This window comes from Zosterops lateralis, assembly GCF_965231275.1.
Source record: "Zosterops lateralis genome assembly, chromosome: W".
Taxonomy (NCBI): domain Eukaryota; kingdom Metazoa; phylum Chordata; class Aves; order Passeriformes; family Zosteropidae; genus Zosterops; species Zosterops lateralis.
This window is the reverse complement of record NC_139801.1, coordinates 15,573,570-15,594,441: the sequence shown is the minus strand read 5'-3', so window position 1 is coordinate 15,594,441 and position 20,872 is coordinate 15,573,570.

Sequence of the window (20,872 nt, the reverse complement as noted above, 5' to 3'; positions counted from 1 at the left end):
TAGATGAACCTTCCAACCAAATGTTAAATGCATCCACTCATTAACAAAGTATTACTAGCAATATGATATATGTATCTGTCGCCCCTGATTTTCTTGCTTTCAAGTGTTTGAATCTTTGCAGCCTGATTCTCACACTGCTTCATGTAAACAATATGTATTTTTAGAATTTATCTATGTGTTTTGCATAGTTCTCTGAGAGAGAATTTGACTGATGGTCAAAGTGACCAATGGAGTCAGGAGATTGCAACCTCCTTGGGCCAGTCCTGGCCCTCTGTAAAAACTGTATATAAGTAATGGAGTGAGAAAAATAAAGAAGCTTTCCATGTTTGACCCTGCTGCTGCCTGCTTGTCCTCTGTGAGGGTCCACACCCACGTCGCAATGTGTGACCCCTCAAAGTGAAGGGGTAACATGTATCTGCTCACTGGCAAAACCTGTATTTACTTTTCTGTATTTAGAAACTGGATATCCTGGTTTAAAAGACATGTGTCTGCCAAGGAAGGTGGGAACCTTTCTGGAATGGAAAAGATGACCTCCTCTCTCCAATTATAACTTCCAAATTAGGGGGCTTTCAGGCAAATATATGGGAAAAGGAATAACAGTTCTTTACTAGAAGGTATAGATATATATATATAAAACAAGACAAACAACAACAATAGCAAAACCACAAACAAATAGGAAAACCCAATAACAGCCTTTTTCCCACCCATCAAGCAATTTCCCCTTTGGTATAGTTACAACCACAACTGGCAGGGAGTTCTGTTTGGCCCATGTGGAGGCAGAGAGGCTGCAGTGACTCCCTCTGGCTTCAGGGGGTGATGTTGGCTCGTGTTGAGGCAGAGGGGCTGCAGTACCTCCCTCTCAGCTTCAGGAGGCACTCCAATGCAAGATCGGGACCTCCCTGGTGGAGATGGCAGCTCAGATGAGGGAGAGGAAAGGTCAACTCCCCCCAGCACCCACGTGAACCGTGCTCAGTCTTTGGCACCATTAATGGCAGCCAATACACGCTGAGAAGGGAGGTGGGGCTTTATTGCGATCTCACACTACTGTACAGAGGAAAGGTCCAATGGAAGTATTGCTTTGGCTCCAGGCAGCCCTCCAAGAGTCAGCTAAGGGAGGGAAGGGGAAAGGGATGAATTCCCCAGGCACCCAGGTGGACTGTATTGGTCTGTCAGCACTTCTCTCTTGCAAGCAACGGGCTCACAAAGCCGGTGGCAGGCAAAGCTCCACGGCAGTGTTGAAAAAAATCACTGTGCAGGAGAGGTCCGAGGCAAAGAAGAAACACCACATGGCCATCTCTGCTCCCAACCCAGCAAAGACTGAACTACCCCCAGCTAAGAAACTGCTTCCCCCCTTGCCCCAGAACCATTCCAATGGTATGCCAAAACACTCAGCCACGGTTTTTGTCTCTTAATTTCCCATTGTTTATTCCCCCCAGGCATCAACCACCCTTTTCTCTCAGCCTCCCTCTTTTTCAGGAAACAAATGGGAGAAAATTCACTGAAAAAACCAAACCCACAACATTTTCCACCCCGAATTTCTTCCCATACTAACACATTACATCAAACTTGGACTTTTAAACTATATACATATATGCATTATCCTAATTATAGACATATATACATGCAGATATGGATACAGACACAGTATCATGGGCAGTTCACCCCAAAAGGTCCCCTTGAGGCATGCTTCGTGTCTCTCCCCATCCTTCTGCATCACCTACCAGGTGCAACCTGGTCCCTGAGCAAAAACAACCCCCATGGATGGGTTTGTCATTGCTCAAGGCAGAATTAATTCAAACAGACTTTCCTAACATACCTCTCATATCCACGACCAGAACCTTATCTCCATCTGTTATATGCAGGAGTTCAGATTGGGCAGGGCCAGCTTGATTGGTGGAACCTGTGGTGTTTACTAAACAGGTAGCCTTTGCAAAATGCAGCTCCCAGTTTTTAAAAGTCCCCCTGCCCAGTGCCTTCAAGGTGGTTTTAAGCAGGCCATTGCATGGCTCAACTTTCCCAGCAGCTGGTGCATGATAAGGAATGTGGTACACCCATTCAATGCCATGTTCTCTAGCCCAGGTGTTTATAAGGCTGTTCTTGAAATGAGTCTCGTTGTTGGACTCCATTCTCAGGGGTACCATGCCTCCAAAGGACCTGCTTTTCAAGGCCCAGGATGGTGTTCCAGGCAGCAGCATGAGACACAGGGTATGTCTCCAACCATCCTGTGGTGGCATCTGCCATTGTGAGCATGTAGCGCTTGCCTTGATGGGTTTGAGGCAATGTGATGCAACATCTGGCAGGCCTCCCCATACTTATATTTGGACCACTGCCCACCATACCACAGGGGCTTCACCCGCTTGGCTTGCTTGATCACAGTGCACATCTCACAGTCATGGATAACCTGAGAAATGCTGTCCATGGTTAGATCCACCCCTCGGTCTCGTGCCCACTTATAGGTGGCATATCTGCCTTGATGGCCTGAGGCATCATGGGCCCATTGAGCTAGGAACAACTCTCCCTTGTGTTGCCAGTCCAAGTCTCTCTGTGACACCACTATTTTTGCCACCTGATCTACCTGATCATTGTTTTGATGCTCCTCATTAGCCCGATTCTTGGGGACATGGGCATCTACATGATAGACTTTCACAGGTAGCTTCTCTACCCGAGTGGCAATGTCTTTCTATCCATAACAGTCCAGATTGATTTTCCCCTATGCTGCCCGTTGGATTTTTTCCACCTTTCCAGCCAACCCCCCAAAGCATTGGCTACCACCCACAAATCAGTGTAAAGGCAGAGTTTTGGCCACTTCTCTCTTTTAGCAACGTCCAAGGCTAGTTGAAGGACTTTGAGTTCAGCGAGTTGGCTTGGTCCACATTCTCCTTCCGTAGCTTGTGTGACCTACCGCATGGTCTCCATACGGTTGCCTTCCATTTTTGATTTGTCCCTACAATGTGACAGAAACCGTCAGTGAAAAGAGCATAGTGTGTTTCTTCTGCTGGCAGTTGGTTGTTCAGTGGATCTTCCTGAGCATGTGTCACCTGTTCCTTCTCCTCTTCATCCCTCAGACCAAAGTTTTCACCTTCAGGTCAATTTGTGAATATTTCCAAAATCCCAGGGCAATTCAGATTTCCAATACGGGCGTGCTGTGTGATGAGGGCAATTAATTTGCTCCATGTGGCGTTGACGGCGTGGTGGGAAGAGGGAACGTTTTCTTTAAACATCCACCCCAACACTGGTAGTGGGGGTGCCAGGAAGAGTTGTGCTTCCATGCTGATCACCTCCGAGGTGGCTCGAACTCTTTCATAGGCTGCCCGGATTTCCTTCTCTGTTGGGGTGTAGTTGGCTTCAGACCCTCTGCAACTTCGACTCCAGAATCCCAGTGGTCAGCTGCAAGTCTCCCCAGGCACCTTCTGCCAAAGGCTCCAGGACAAACAATTGCTCCCAGCTGCAGAGTAAAGCACATTCCTCACATCTGGTCCCGTCCTGACTGGGCCAAGGGCTACTGCATGAGCGATCTCCTGCTTGATCTGAACAAAGGCTTGTTGCTGTTCCGGACCCCAGTGGAAATCGTTCTTCTTGCGGGTAACCAAGTAGAGAGGGCTCACAATCTGACTGTACTTGGGTATGTGCATCCTCCAGAAATCTATGGCGCCTAGGAAAGCTTGAGTTCCCTTTCTGTTGGTCAGTGGAGACATCACTGTGATCTTATTGATGATTTAGTGGGAATCTGATGCCATCCATCTTGCCAATTTACTCCCAGAAACTGGATTTCTTGGGCAGGTCCCTTAACTTTACTTTTTTTGATGGCAAAGCTGGCTTCCAGGAGAATCTGGATTATCTTCTTTCCTTTCTCAAATACTTTTGTTGCTGTGTTGCCCAGTACAATGATGCCATCTATGTACTGCAAATGCTCTTGAGCATTTTCTAGTGCAGTCTGGATCAGTCCATGGCAAATAGTGGGACTGTGCTTTTATTACCAAAAATTCAGTAAAATAAAAAGAAACTCCTTAACACTAATGTTGCATTGAGAAGCAGACATTCTTTACTCAGCCACATGCATGGGGGGATAGCTCCTCCCAAAGCCGTGCATGCTGAGTACAGGAAATTTTCTGTTTATATACTGTGTTCTACATCCATATTCATAGATTGTCCTGGACTAAACATACATACAAGAATAATTTCCCTGAAATCATTAACATATTTCCCCTCTCCTTTACGCATTTGTTCTTCTGTCCTGGGGGTCTCTCTGGTGACCTCTGGTGGTCGTAGACCCCAGTGTTCCAGGTGACCTGGTGTCTTGGTTTAAGAAGACAGGTGTCTGCTAAGGAGGCCAGGAGCCTCCCTTGAAATGGAAAAATGTAAACCCCCTCCCTTTGAATTATTATAATTTTGAAATTAAGGGGCTCTCAGGCAAAGATATGGGAATAAGAATAACAGTTCTTTACTAGGAAAATGAAAATAAAAATGCAGTAGTACAAAAAATAAAACATCGACAGAGACAGAATACAACCTGACACCTTGTTGGTCAGGGTGTTTGTAGCAGTCCAATTAAATTGTGGCTGCAGTCCTCCTGGAGTGACAAATGTGGTTCTGTTGAAGCAATGATCCTGTAGAATGGTGTAGTTTTCCTCTGTAGGTCCACTGGGGGTATAAATGGGTCTGGTCTTCCTCTGGGAATCCAGTGGAAACAGGCTGCCTCTGGTGTTCTAAATCTCAGATTATATCCAGGTAGGAATGCTTGGCTCTTCCCCTGGAGTGGAGCATCTCACAATGGGATGATGTAATTTTATCAGTCATGCAGTGAGACTCAATGGCCCATTAACAGAAGATATCTCCCTGGAGGAAGAATGGGTCATGGAAGAGATAAAGAAGACTGCCCCACCTGGTTTTAACAGATGGTAATAGAATACATACTTTTGGTTACATCTTGAATTGCAACGTAAGACACCTGGCTGAGTTGGTAGGACACTGAGGGTGGTAAACATCCAGTTCCAGACTTATATCTGGCATAAAGCAGACAATAGGGGATTCCAGACCATAAAGTCACCTCAAGACATTACACAATGGGTATTGTGCAGTTTCCATCAGCCAGTAGTTTGGGAGAACAAGTGCAGGGTGAAACCCCGCACAGTCAGTTGGAAAAAGCTTTGAACATGATCACCTTACAGTGCCGCAGAATTCAAATAATCCTGTTATTTTGAACCATCACCTCTCATTGCAGGCTTTGGACGAGACGCATCAGTCTCGAGCGAAGGTTCGGGTATGAAATTTAACCACCAAGCAGTGGGAAGGCCCATTTGAACTGATCACTTTGGGTCATGGGTATGCCTGTGTCTCCACAGATACTGGGGTGCACTGGGTACCTGCAAAGTGTGTTCATCCTGATCTGCAACTGCGAAGGCAGAATCGGGCCGACAGGCAACCTGAAAACCGTGACCAAAATGAAAGTCATCAAGCGGAAGAATCTTCGAGTGATTACTTGGATGCAGATGATGTGAGTGATCACTTGGATGGTCCCTCCACAAGCAGACACTGAACAATTTGCATTTTTCTTTTCTTTTTCTCTTTTTTAAACAGAAAAGGCTGGGATGTAGCCCTGGTTTGTGCATGAGATGTTTAGTTTTCTGAAATTCCTTTCCCAGGGAATTTTCTGTAAGCAAGAAATATGTTTTTGTAACGGCAAATTTGTTTACATATTTTCCCTAGGAGGGACTTCTTCTTGATGTTCATCTGGTCTGACCAATGTTCTCGGGAAGGGTTTCCTCCCAGCCAAGGTCCAGACAGTGGCTGAGACATGAGGCAACTGCTCACCGATGGGGCGTCACCTTACATTTATACAGATAACTACGTGTCGGTTATTTACAATTTTATACCAATACCGAGTGCTCACACTAAAAAGGTCATTTCTACTTTGACCCAATCCACTCTAACTATCTCGTGTCATCACCGCCTCAGAAGATGGAGGACGAGGAATAAGGAGAGGAACACGAGGTACCACCCTCATTCCACCATTTTGTCCTCCATTTACCTCTATTCTATGAACCCTAAAACTACTGAATTTTTCATCTTCTACTGTGCTAAACTACTGTTTTCACATCCTGGTGGCTTGCAATTCCTCTCTCAGTGTCGGAAGCCTCTCCCATGGACTAAAATCAAACCCAGTGTTTTCCTGGGCTCTGTGCCAAGGTCTCCAAACCTCCTGGACCGGCTCCACATCCCCCTGTCCAGGGCTCAAATTCCCTTCCTTGGGTCCCAGGTCATCCAAGGGGATATCCTGAACTCCGACATCTCCCCCTCCTGTTTGCACCAAAAAGACCTCTTTGGCAGTTTTGTCCATGAGTCACTGCATGCATTGAAACAAACATGGCATGACCATGAGAAGAATTACAAACCCCAACAGAATGCATATACCTGTTTTTAAAATCTCCTTCCACAACGGTGACAGGTCAAAAAAATTGAACATGCCATCCAGCCATGACCCAGTTACTTCTCCAAGTTTGTTTTTTCGGGGACTGCGGGCCAAATTCTGTCCCCACAGATAAAAACGATTCCTTTTGGCAATTGCACTGGAACATGGTTGGATGGTTTGCTCAGCATCTTAGTGTAATTACACCAAGACAATGCTTTTCTGTAAATTATATGATTTGGAGTGACATCCACTGTTTTATTTTCTGTCACTCCAAAGTGATTAAATTTCACACAAAAATTCATTCTGACCGATCCAAGAATTTCCAGTTCCTGAGGTTCAAAAGGAGCCACAGGAAGGAACTTCATCCAAACATCCCATTTGTCCACTGGATTTAAAATGACCATTGAAATTTCTGGAGGGATGTTTTCTGGAATCAGCCATTTGCTCACGGGCAACCCCACTAAACACGTCGAAAAAGGCTTCCCTGGTCTTGAGTGTGTCAAACAGATGGTGTCCAGCCCTGATGCATTGGCCAGAGTTTCCCAAACATTTTCCTTTGGCTGAGCCATGGGCCAAACTGCCGCATTGCACAAAGCAACCAACGAGAAAATGAGGCACACGTGTGTTATCAAAGGCCTCCTTCCACTGGGAAACCCTGAAATGCGCCACCACCCAAGTCCCAAAGAAAACCCAAATCCCAAAGTCTCTTTTGCATGTAGAACAAGGGGACGTCTGCTGTCTTGACACCCGCTCATGTCTGTGTGCCTGCGTTTCTGTTTCCAGTCTTGGGGTCCGCGTCTGGCTGCGTTTGGACTCGGTAGGGTTTCACGTTCTTTGCTGCCACCCATCTAGGTCCGGCTCCTTTGGAGACACAAGCATAACCCTTGCCCCAAGTTACTAATTTGAATGGTCCTTCAATCTGTCCTGTGTCTGGGTTCCTGACCAAAACCAAAGGATTCTCCTTTAGTTTTGCTTTTGTACTGTCTAAGAAATGTCTGATAATTGGCGGAGTGGGCTCCATAAAAGAGCCATTTAGAAAATTCAACATGCACAAGGCTTTGTTCAAGTGCATGTGTGGTGTTGCATCCGCTTCCCCCCTTTTCTGTTTTTCCAAAAGGGCTTTCAGTGTGTGATGTGTCCTTTCATTGATTGCTTGACCTGTTGGAGAATGTGGGATACCAAAAGTGTGATAGACACCCCATCTTTTCAAAAATTTGTCAAGCACTTTTCCTGTGTAAGTTGGACCATTGTCTGTTTTGATTTCTTGTGGCACACCTAATAATGCAAATACTTGTAAAAAATGTCGACAAGTGTGTTGTGCCATCTCGCCTGTGTGCAAAGATGCAAAAATCGCACCTGAAAATGTGTCAACAGAAACATGGATATTTTTGAGTTTCCTAAAAGATGTGTATTTGGTGACGTCTGTCTGCCACAATTGCAGACTGTGCAACCCTCTTGGATTGACTGCTCCCGTGGATGCAGGACGCTGTACACACTGACAGTCTGGGCAAGTACTGATTTCCTTTGCCTGGCTTTTGGAAATGTGAAAGGTTTTCATCAATGCCTGAGCATTCTGATGAAAAAATGCATGACTCAACTTTGCCTGCTCAAAGATGTTCAGCAAAGTATTTGAAATTGTCATGGCCAATTTGTCTGGATGTGCATTGCCTTCTGCTAAGAATCCCGGAAGAGAAGAGTGTGCTCTGATGTAGGAAACAAAATATTCATGTTTTCTCTCCTGTAATAGAGTCCTCATACAAAGTAAATATGAATATAGATCTTCATTGTCAACCTCCCTCAAAAGTGAACCTTCAAGCCTTCTGACTGCATTCGCTACATAAGCTGAATCTGTGATCAGATTGAAAGGTTGAGGAAACAGTTTGAAAGCTCGAACCACTGCTGCCAACTCCACTATCTGTGGTGAACCTTGCACTGTTTTTATGTTTGATTCCCACTCTCCCGTTGTTTCATTTTGCCACGTGATCACTGATTTGTGAGTTTTTCCTGAGCCGTCAGTAAATATGGTTATTGCATCCAATGGCACCTCACTTATTTTTGGCTTTTCTCTAAAACTTAATTTTGCTTTCAGCAATTTGTGGCTCGGAAAGTGAATCGTGCAAGTGCCAGGATAATCTAACAATGCAATTTGCAAATCTTCTGACTTTTGCAATGCCCAATCAAAATATTCTTTTTTCAAAGGCAGGTAAATCGTTGTAAAGTCTTTGCCTGCCATTGTCAGCAGTCTGGACCTAGCTTTGATGATGATTTGAGCTGTCATTTCCAAACTTGTGAGGATTGTCCTTGGAGATCTGTAAGATAAAAAGATCCACTCTAAAATCAACAATGGGTCTGTTTGTGACGCATCCCCTTGAAAAATCAAGCCATACAATTGTACTTTTTCCCTCAACACTGCAAGAAAGAACGGTAATGATTCTACAAAACGATGTGCCTGTCTCTGTTGGAGAGCTTCAGTAATCCTCTCAAGGGCTTTCTGAGCCTCTGGTGTGAGAGTTCTGGGAGATTTGATGTTGCAGTCTCCTCTCAAGAGATCAAACAACGATGTAAGTTCATTGTTTGTGATTCCCAAGATTGGTCTCATCCAGTTGATTTCTCCAAAAAGCTGTTGCAAGTCTTGCAGATTGTTGATTTCTGCTCTGATTTGAATTTTCTGAGGTCTTATGGTTTGTTCTGAGATCTTCCATCCTAAGTACTTCCATGGTGCAACCTCCTGAATTTTTGAAGTAGAAATTTCCAATCTTGCACCTTGCACTTCTGCAATCACGCAGTCATGAGCTTTCTTCAGCTCCTGTTAAGCCGATGCTGCGATGAGCAGATCATCCATGTAATGAATGATTCTTGCCTCCGGATATTTTTTTCCGCACTGGAGACAAAGCTTGTGTCACAAACCATTGGCAGATTGTTGGAGAGTTTTTGAGCCCTTGAGGCAAAACCACCCAATGGTATCTTTGCAGAGGTTCTTGTCTGTTGACGCTTGGGATGGAGAATGCAAATCGAGGAGCATCATCTGGATGAAGTGGAATGTTGAAGAAACAATCCTTGAGATCAATGATCACAAGTGGCCAATCTCTCGGAATCATTGAGAGAGCTGGAAGTCCTAATTGAAGTGGACCCATTTCTTCAATGACCTCATTGATCTTTATGAGATCATGAAGCAATCTCCATGAACCAGAGACTTTCTTGCGGATCACAAACACTGGAGAATTCCAGGGACTATTCGTTGGTTTGATGTGTCCCTTTTCCAGCTGTTCTTTGACTAAAAGTTTAAGTGCACTCAACTTCTTCCGCTCAAGGGGCCACTGATCCACCCAGACAGGATTGTCTGTTTTCCAGATCAGTATCAAAGTGGTGAGTGCTGCAGTGACCCCCACTAAAAATCCACTTCCAATCTCACACCCCATTGTGCCAAGATGTCTCTTCCCCATGCTGTGAAGGGTTTTTGCACAATGAATGGACGGATGACTGCTGTCTTTCCTCCTGGTCCTGAGACAAGAATCGCATTTTCACTCTGCGGACAAATGGAACTTTCTCCAATGCCTGAAAGTGAGCTTAAAGGTGCAATCAGACTCCACTCTCTGGGCCAAAAAAGGTATGAAATCACTGTGACATTGGCCCCTGCGTCAAGCATTCTGTCGAACGTGACTGTCTTCTTGCCGTAGGTTAATGAGCATTCAATGATGGGTCGATCTTGCCCTAGGTATTTCACCCATGTGGCATGAACTTCCACATGCTCACACAAAGGGAAATCCTGTTGATGGAGCACTGGCATGACCTGTTCCATGGTGTGAGATGGCAATGTAATGGCTTTGGCAATTGAGGTGTTCTCAGGAATGACCAATGGTGATCGAAGAGGCTTGGCTAAAACTGTCAATTCTTCATTGCAATTTGCCAAAATTATTGTAGGATAAATGATGAGACCTAAAATGCTGCTTCTGTCTTTACCTATTATTAAAAAGTCTTGGCTTTTCCATGAAGTTCCAGTGACCCCTGTGGGTATCACTGCATGATTTTCATTCAAGAAACATGTCCTTTTGGAAGCTGCCAAGTCACATTGTGCCCCTGGTGGCAGCAAGTCTGGATCACTGAGGATCCTGTAGATTGTTCTGCTGAGGGCGTCGGATTGACGTTCCCCAACAACTGTCCCACTTGCGGAATTTGGTTCTGAGTCATTTCCATCACTTGTGTCATTGCACGTTGACGATTCACGCTCTTTTTGGAGTTTCCCGAGAGAGGCAGAGGTCTTCCATCCACATCTGTTTTGGCATGACAATGGCTTGCCCGATGTTTTCCTCTTCTGCATCTCAGACAAACACCTGATGGACTTGCACTCTCTGCATGTTCTGGACAGCTTCTCTTGAAGTGCCCCTGTTTGCCGCACTTGTAACATTGTCCTCCCGCAAATTTCACTGTCATTGCTGCTGTAGAATCACTTTGTCGAAGAGCTGCAAAAGCTTCTTTGAGGTTTTCAGTCTGGGCTTTGATAATTCTTTCTATATGTTCTCCCTAGATACTTGCTTCAATGGATGCCACATGCTGTGGTGTTCCTACTTTGCTGCACGCTTCTAACATTTCTGCCAAGGATGGCTGACCTGGCATTGCGTTGATGCATTTGCATTCTGTGTTGGCACTTGCAAATGCAAGACTTTGAAGCAGATGTGGCTTCGCTCCCTCATCATTGACTTGCCTGTCTATTACTTGTGTGAGACGAGCAATGAATGAGGAGAAAGATTCTGAAGAGCTTTGCTTTATTTCTGTATAAATGCTCTCTGGAACTCCTGCTGGTGGAATTTGCACTATTGCTTTTCTTGCTGCTTCCTTTATATCTGTCAACACCTCTTGTGGCAAATCTCTCGCTTGACAACCTGGATCATCATCTGGTGGATCACCTGCCATTCACGCTACAGTGATGCCTGCGTTCAGTCCTCCTTAATATTTCTTCCTGAGCTCTTCAAGAGCTCTTCTCCATTTCGCTTCCCAGATAAGGACTTGCGAATCTGTGAGAATCATTGAAGCGATGGACTTGAGATCAAAAGGCATTAGATCATATACATTAAATGTTGCCTTCAAAAGCTGCTTGAAGTATGGGGATCCCAATCCGTTATCACGGATGGTTTTCACCAACTCTTTGATCACATCATGATCCAATCACTCCCATCTTGCATTTTGGCCTTGTGCATCATATGTCACTGGCAATGCTAAACTTCTTGTGCCTGTTAAGTTAAATTCTTTCAATGCTTTTTTCTTTATGTCAGTCCAATCTGTTGCACTGGACACCTGTGCATCACATATCTGTGAATCTTCAGAAAATGGAATGAATTGCTGTGGTTTCCATGCTGATGCTGCATCTCCTATTTTGGAGTCTGCCTGCATTTGTTGTTTGTCCACATCTTCTTGAGATGTGATCCCTTCATCCCTGAGGGTTATTTCTCTTTTTAACATTTCTTTCCCCCCTAGTTGAGGAGTAGGAAGCTGGGATTTTTGTGCAGCACGTGATCCCTGTGCAGCACTACCAAAGGAGAGGGTGGATCCATCAGGTAGCTGGAGGATAAACGAAGAAGGAGTCTGTGAGGTTGGTTGAAGAGAAACTTGGCTACCTTTTGGTGAAAGGAGCAGTTGAGGAAATGGAGTGGATAAATCTGGGTTGAGCTCCAAAGCTGTTTCTTTAAATTGTAAAAGAAATTGTTTCATAAAATCTTTGGATAGTAAAATTGAATGAGCTTGAGGTGAAGGACCTGCAGTTGTTGTTGATCGAACAGGAATGCCTTGTGAAGCAGTAATATGAATCATGTTTTCATCTGTACCAGATGCTTGTTGTTGCAGTTGAGCTGCTTCGTGGTCCTCTAAAGTTGACAAAGGCTCCATTTTTTTTTTGTTGAAATTGCTGCTTTGGAGAATAAATCTGTTTTTTATATGCCAGTGGGAAAAAAGGATGCAATGTAGGTATTCCGCCACTGGGTGGTGCTGTTGCTCCACTGGCTGGGTATAGCATTTGCTATGACTACTGTAATTGTGCAGTCCCGCCACTAGGTGGTGGTGGCATCGCGACAATTGGACCTTGCCGGTCAGCAGGTCTTTTGTCTGGGATCTCTTCCATTATCTCCGACAAAAGGTGCTGTGCTAGTAACAAATTCTCCGTTTCTGGATCTCTTGGAAACACTGTAGTAATTTTTGGATGTGCTCCCATACATATGAAAGTGCTAGCTAATTCTGAATCACTGAATGCCTGCCGTGCTGGTACCAAGATGCCGCTCATTGGAGGGGTTGTGCTCTGCGGCGTCTGCCGTGAAGAGGTGGCTCCTTGGAGAAACTCTCTGCCCTGGCCACGTCCCATCCCTGCTTGCCCTGCTTGATGTGCCCCTGCCTGCTCCGATCCTGCTTGCGCCATCCCTGCACTGCCCTGGGAGGCGTTCCCTCTCGACTCGCCTCCAGAGGCTGCCCCGTCTCACTCGCCATCGAGACTGTGGCTTGGGCTCCACCCCACTCGCTCCACGCTTGCGCCAACATCAGCCGCGAGCGCTTCCGGGGTTTGCAGTGCATAGCTCTGCGCCTGCGCCGCCCATTCTGGCTCTTTGCCCACGCTTTGCAATGCGGACACAACTTGGTCCACGCCGCTTCCTGTAGCTTGCGTCATCACCATGCGCCAAGCTATCGGCATAGGCTTCTCCTCCCCCTCTGTCCTGGTCCCGCGGTCCGTGAAATCCCAACAGTCACCTGTGAGTTGTTTTTCCCCGCAATCTGCCCCTCCCTGACATGGTATGTCCCCCCTGTTGTGTTTGTCCCTGCTCAGATGGGAGAAGGGGTGGCGAAGCAGTTTCGCGTGGTGTCTGGAGCGGGGGGGGGGGGGGGGTAAACGGACTTCTCAGTGGAATGTGTTCCAAATCTCCCTGTCCTCCCCTCTGGGGCGAGTGCCCCATGTCCAGGGGACATGCCTCAAAAGAAAGCATGTCTCTATCTTGGTCGCTGGGATGAAGTACAAGTTTTTGCTTTCCTGGGACTGGCATCGGGGAATCAGATATGAGGCACCGAGACAAGCTGCTGGGCTTCATGTGCCTCACTTGGAGGGAGCTGCTGGCTCTCCCCTGCTGCTATAACCAGGGGGAGGTGATGGCCCTGTTAAAAATGGGCGGAGATAATATTTTTCTCCTTAAAATGCCTTTATTAATCAGCTCTTACAATGGTTGCTCAAGGGGTTTTGGCAGCCCGTTGCGCCATGGAGGAGGAGGGTCCTTGTCAGCTCTGCTGCAGGAAGTTCAGCAGGGCTGGAGAACTCTTCCCTCTCTGGGAGTGTTCCCGGAGTTCTGAATTCCCTTTGTTTGCCTCGGGGTCTCACTCCTGGTTTGGTGCTTTTAAGTCACAGCGAGTCAAAAAAACTGGAAAAATCAGTTCCTCTGATACTCTAGGGTTTACACGGCCTAGTATTGGTTTTTGTGTGTTTTAATTTTACTTAGGTTTATTTTTATAAGGGGTTTTTGGTGTTAAAAGGGTCCTGAGATGCACCTGGGATTTCTAATTTGCATGTACACGGTCGCTCCGGGAAGCAGAGGCTGCAGGCTCTAACGAACTCATGGCAGTTTCGCAACAGCCATGGCGTCTCGGAGGTCTCGATGGTGGGCAGCACCGGGGCTGTGAGGTGGGGACGGAGCGTGGTGGGCGCGGGTTCTTTTTTTTTTGGAGCGGGGCGGCAGTCTGGGCGGGCCACGTGGTGGTTTTGCGGGCTTTGGGGTTTTCTGCGCCGGGCTCGGGCCGGGGCCGGCTATGCCGCGCTGGGAAGCCCAAGGCAGACTCTCGATGGCGGCGGCTGCGGGCGGGGGTCGGGGCTGGGCGGCCCCGCTCACTTTTCGGCTTTCTCGGCAGCGCCTGGGGTCCCCGCGGTGGGCACAGAGGAGCGGCCAGCTTTCCCTCACACGGCCCCGGCGGCGGGAGCACCGGGCCCCGGCGGCGGTCCAGCGGGAGCGCCCGGCATCGGGGGTGGGGGTGGGGTGTGGCCACTGGGGGCGGGGGGCCGCGGGGGCGCCGGGAGCCAGACCCCGCGGCGGCGGGGAGCTCGCAGACAGCCACCTGCACGGGGGGGGGGGGGGACCGAGGGCGAGGCCCGCGCCTCGCCTCCCTTCGAAGCCCTCTTTCTCGGTTCTTGGCATTCACTTCGGCATCGAGGGGGCTGCAGTTTTTAAAGAGCTCTCTCCTTTTGCTTACCAAGGTGGCTTCTTGTTGTTACATTACAAAATAAACATTCAAGATATTAATACACTTATTACATAACAATCAGGGGTTTCAATTCTCCAAATTTCATTTTTATCAGCCCTCCCCTCCCACATCCCCACTAGGAGATACGGGACCTGCCTGCTGCTGAGAGGCAGAAAAACTCGCTGCTGGCTGCTGCCCAACAGACGAAACCTTGATTTGTCCCTCCTGTGCAGCCCTCTGCTGCTATAAGAAAGGAGGAACCGCTTTTCTACTACGTGAAATGGCCTCTAGCATGGTTCTCTCTGCGGAGAACAGCTTTGCAGCCGTTTTGTCCTTTTTAGTTGCTCTATGGTACAACTCCATATTTGCCTCTTGCCAAAATGCTGGCTCAAACAGGACATGGGTTTTGCAATGTGGAAAGTTACACTGAACCCACAAAAGAAGAGCTTGAAGCTCCTTTTCAGAAAGGCCTGCAGGATGTACAGACATGACTACCCTTAAAGCAGATAGGATCCTAAGTTGTTCCTGGGAGATTCCCATCCCCATGTGTTCTGGATTCAACCGGTCTTACCAAAAATGAAGAACGGGGTACAGGTGTTGTCAAATTCATCCCAGGAGTGTCCTGATCACTGACCAGCAGATCTCTGGGTGACGGGTCCAGGGCCCTTGGAGCTCGCCTGTCCGAGGTGAATTTGAAGTCAGCTGCTTTGGCCAAAAATCTTCCCCTGTCTTCTCTGGCTGTTTTCCTGGCTTCAGAGGGCCTGGTGGGTCCACTGGGAAGTACCCAGGGATGTCAATTCTCAGGGAGGGTTTCCTCACCCAAGATTTAGGTTGATGAAAGTCCTTGGCCCTCCAAAAGCCCTGAGTCACGTCGGTAGAAAAAAGCAGAGTCTTCGAGGCCTTGTTTTCAGGTTTCTCGTGTTGTTTATTAATTGAAATATCAGAATTTTCTCCTCTCCCAGCCGAGGTCCAGACAGTGGCTGAGACATGAGGCAACTGCCCACCAATGGGGCGTCACCTTACATTTATACAGATAACTACATGACGGTTATTTACAATTTTATACCAATACCGAGTGCTCACACTAAAAAGGTCATTTCTACTTTGACCCAATCCACTCTAACTATCTAGTGTCATCACCACCTCAGAAGATGGAGGATGAGGAATAAGGAGAGGAACACGAGGTACCACCCTAATTCCACCATTTTGTCCTCCATTTACCTCTATTCTATGAACCCTAAAACTACTGAATTTTTCATCTTCTACTGTGCTAAACTACTGTTTTCACATCCTGGTGGCTTGCAATTCCTCTCTCAGTGTCGGAAGCCTCTCCCATGAACTAAAATCAAACCCAGTGTTTTCCTGGGCTCTGTGCCAAGGTTTCCAAACCCCCTGGACCGGCTCCACACCTTCCTGTCCAGGGCTCAAATTCCCTTCCTTGGGTCCCTGGTCATCCAAGGGGATGTCCTGGACTCCAACACAGTGTGATTGAAGAGGTTTGTCTTCTTGTCACCAATCGAATTGGTCTGTGTAGACTAGTATAAAAGGGGAGACACTTCCCAAGAATAAAGGAGTCATTTTCAGCCTTCTGAAGTCGGAGTCTTTGTGTCGTTGTGGTGTACTACAGCATCATCCACCTGCTTCTCCACAGCTGCAGAAAGCCTCTCAACAAATTCCAAAAACGATTCTTTTGACCCCTGAACTATGGTCACTGTCTTGGGTTTTGTAACCAATAAAAATGTTTATTCTATTCCATCTGTGGAAACCTGATTGGGGAGATTTTTCTTTATCTATTGTAACTCCAGAAGGGAGAGGGTAACTGCCCTCCCTGATAACAAGCCAGCTGTTAAAAACTGGGTGGGGCATTCTTTCTTATCTCTGTTCACTCTTCCACTACCCCCATGGAAATATCTTCTGTTAATGGACCATTAAACTCACCAATGACATGACACATTTCATCATCCTATTGTGAGATGCTCCACCCAGGGAGGAGGAGCCAAACCATTTTCACCCAGATAAAAAGGAGCCACAAGTGTCACTAGTCATCCCGTGTTACACATGAGACTCCCAAAGGAATACCAGACCCATCTCTGGACCCTTGGCTCCACAAGATCATCTCTGCTTCCAACAGGACCACATCTGCCACTCCAGGGGGGCTTACTTTTGGACTGTTTCCAACACCCTGACCAACAGGGCATCAGGTTGTATTTCTGACTATGTAAGGGTTTTCCAGGATTCCTTGTTTGTTTGGTTGGTTATTCTTTTGTACTACAACATTTGTATTTTTAATATCCTTAGTAAAGAACTGCTATACTTATTCCCAAAATCTTTGCCTTAAAGCCTTTTAATAGCAAATTTATAATAATTTGGAAAGGGGGAGGGGATGGCTTACATTCCAAGGGAGACTCCAATCTTCCCTAGCAGATACCTGTCTATCTAAACCAAGACAGTCACAAATCTCTGTTTTGGAACAGGCAATTCAATGGTCTTCACCAGTGCTGCAATTCCCGTTTTCTGGCACTGTTTCAGCACAAGTTGGGGAAGGCCAGCCTGAACATCAGGGTTAGCATATTCACCAACACCTGTGAACATATCAACTCCAGCCGCATGCCTGGGGTCCTGCAGGATCAATTGACTATTTTGTGCTATCACTTTGATAGCCAATTGATTCCAATTAGACTCAAACACCTCAAGCTGGACAGGTTGAAACAACACCTGAGCCAGATGCCTGATATCGTATGGTGCCAATATGTCTGTATTCATGACTTGAATCATCTGCATTACTTCAGAAGAACCCAGACCATACTTGGCCACCTTATCCCGTAGGCCTATCATAGCTTTCCATGGCAAAACAAGGTGGGTGTTAGGCTGTCCTGCGCTAGGATTACTCCTAAGCACAGGAAAAGCCTGAATACCTCCTTGCAAGGTGACAGTATCTGGGTCTGCTCCATGGATGTCACAGGAACAGGAGCAGATACTTGTCCTGGGTTCACAGCACCCGATACCACGTTCATTTCAGTGCTTGCAGAGTCAGAAGGACCCTCTCCAGGCCCCATGAGCCAGTCTACCATGTCCCAATCCCCCATTTCCAAAACTTTGGACTTCATCCCAGAAACGCTTGAGGTCCCTGGGACGGACCATGACCTGGCACGGGGGAAGGGTCCAGTGGTTGGCTGAAGAGAGAGCACCACTTCGGGGTCCCTGTGAAAAACGAGGTTCACTTTTTGGTAAATTTTAAGAAATATGTTTAATAAAATAATTAAGACAATTAGGAGATAAAAAAAAAGCCAAGTACGGCTGGCTGGGTGACTTGGCATTCAGCCAAGTCTACACTTTGCTATCTCAAAAACACTCGTTAAATACCCTTCCCGTTCTATCAATATATGAATATTCATAAAATTCCATAAACTAGTTTCCATATTCCAGGAACTGTTTTGCATGGCTCCTCCTTGGGTCCGCCTTTTTAGAGCATGCGTGTTTTGTGGCTGTGTCTTTTTTATCGCTTCCAGCTTGGGCTTTGGTTCATGCTTTCTTCAGGTGGTAGATGCTGATAGTTGGTATATCAATAGCAGAATCCTCTTTACATGTTCGTTGGATGTTATCCCGACCAAACAGACAGTTTAAGCATATTACATCAGTTACTACCACTATGCCTAATTTTCTAAAAGCAGAAATAAAAACTTATATTCTATATCCTTACCACAACATTATTAACCATATAGCACATATCTTGCGAAAAGCCAACTTTATATAAAATATATATAACAAATCCTCCCTTTTTTTTTTTTTATAATTCATTTGGCTTGAGCCATATTCTTTGTTTTCTAGCTTCTATTATTTGTTCATTTTTTTCATAGATTAATTTTGCTTCTTCAAAGGGGTCTTTTACATCATTTTGTTTCTTTAACACTATAATCCTTTGAGCTGTTTTGGATGTAGTCAATATTGATTTTGTAGGTACTGTTACTACTTGCATGCTTTGAACTACATTTGTAATCAGACGAATAAAATAGGGGATTAAACAAGGAAGAAATATCAGGCCAGCAGTAGCACATAAGAGAAAAAAATCCTAGTTTTTTCCACCATTCTATTCTCAGTAAATTATCCCACTAGCTGCTTTTTAGCATTGATTCCTACTTTTGGACTGGTACATGAGCTACTTTTCTGATATCATTGACTATATTCAGAACAGCATCTCTGTTGTCATCTATTTTCAAACAACAATCTGATGTATTAAATTTTCTACAAACACCCCCTTCTTCAGCTAGTAAATAATCTAAAGCTAACTTATTTTGATATACTGCGGCCCTTGTTTGGTGTTGTTGATTTGATATTAATTCCAATGCCTGACCAGTTTTGTTTGTTATTATTTCTACGACAGCCTGGAGTCTTATGATGCGGTTCAGCATATAAATTGGGGTCCGATATCCCTAACTCCTATTCTGTGCCTAGGTGGCTGGCCTATATGTTTCTAATATGTGTTTAGGGGGCGATTCATCATTCCCCTATTTCTGGAATCCTCCAATTACATCCCTTTTATTTCTTTTTAAGTCTTCATAAACTGGTATCTCTAATTGATCTCCCTTTGGTCTTGGTAAAAGAAAGAATTCTGGTTGTATAATTCTCAAAGTGCAGCTCCCTTTCCACTTAGAGGGGAGTTTTGGGTATTCTCTCTTTCCACATATCCAAAATAAGCCATCTGGTGCCTTCCAATAATCTTTTTTCTGTTGATTTATATTTTCGCAAAATTTGGATATTTTTGGGATCCCGAAATAGGGATTTTTTTCTGTGTCATTACATTGAAAAAGTCTGTCTACTTTATTATATTTACAATTTCCTCTTTATTTTCTTTTGAGTCCAATACTAAGTTGGTTTCTTTGGTATCTACTAAGTAAAAGTTCTATTGCTTACCTTATATCTTTTACAGGGAGTGTTTCCTACTTCATTAAGAAAGTTTTTTTTAGTGCACCAGAGACATTCTTCACCTATTACTGTTGAGCTTAGAATTCATCCTTCCGGTCAGTTTTCCCTTTTTGTATTTGTCTGGTTCCACTTAAGGAGTTCAACCAGGCCTAAGCCACTGCCTTTTTATGGCCATTCTTCTGACATCAAAGCTCCTCCACAGACCCAGCAGTCGGTTATGTTAAGTTCTTTGCTTATTCTTTCTTTCAGTTCCACAAATAGATTTTTCTTCAGTCTTAAGATATCCATTTTTTTTTCTAATTGCTGGTCCAGTTTTGTATACAAATTCTGGAGTGAGATTTGTACTGTTTTTGATTGCTGTGCTGGCTTTGTCTTTTTGTTTACCAGTTGCTCTTTTACTAAATCTTGGACCTTACTCCCAAGAGCATATGTGAAACAAATCCATCTTTCTCCTTTTGGACATTTATTTCCCAACCTGTCACCACTTGTTCTCAAGTTTTCCACAATCCAATATTTTTTCCCATTATGAGTACAACTATCTAATTTGGATGGGTTATAGCAGTGACTGTCGATATGGGTATGTGTAATAAGGAAGGAACTTCGGTGTCTTTCTATGTATAACTTTCAATAGCATCTGTGGCATGACTTTGCCGATATCCCATAAGGGAAAAGACAAAGAATGAGTGACAGAAGAAGGAATGACAGAGGTCTGGTATGGCTTATACCTCCACCTTCCATGCCTATGGGGTTGCAACCCACAGCAGGAGTATATGGTCTTCTTGGTGGCAAGTACAGCGGCCAACCCAGTCTTGCCCTCTATTTCTTTTTCACTTTTTGCCAATTTCCGGGCGAATTGTTTTTGACACTTCTTAACTGTAATTTCCCACTGTTCCTCAGGTATTTTCCCACTCAACAGTCACTAGTAATTCCCATACACAAAGTAAAGTTACTATTTCAGCTCTTCTTGGTTCTACTAGGATGGGGAATAAATTTGTCCCTCAACACTTTATACAATGGGTGTGTTACTTTTGTGAATTTACAATACCAAATTTTAATTTTAATTTGGCTAGCATGTTCAGTATTGGGATGAATCAGGCAGGTTATATAGTATAGTTTTGATGAGAGTATTAACTCCTCTTCTTCTGTGTATAAGTCTTAAGAAGAGAATATGAGAATCTTCTGACCAAAACAGTCCTAATCCTTCTGTTTGAGGTGGAAGTGTTTCCCCTACGGGGAGTATAATGGAGATATTTTGGAGTTTTTGTAGGCAGGACTTGAAACTATGGATATAAGTTTGCCCTTATTTCCCAATTAGGTATGATTCTTTATATATTTCTT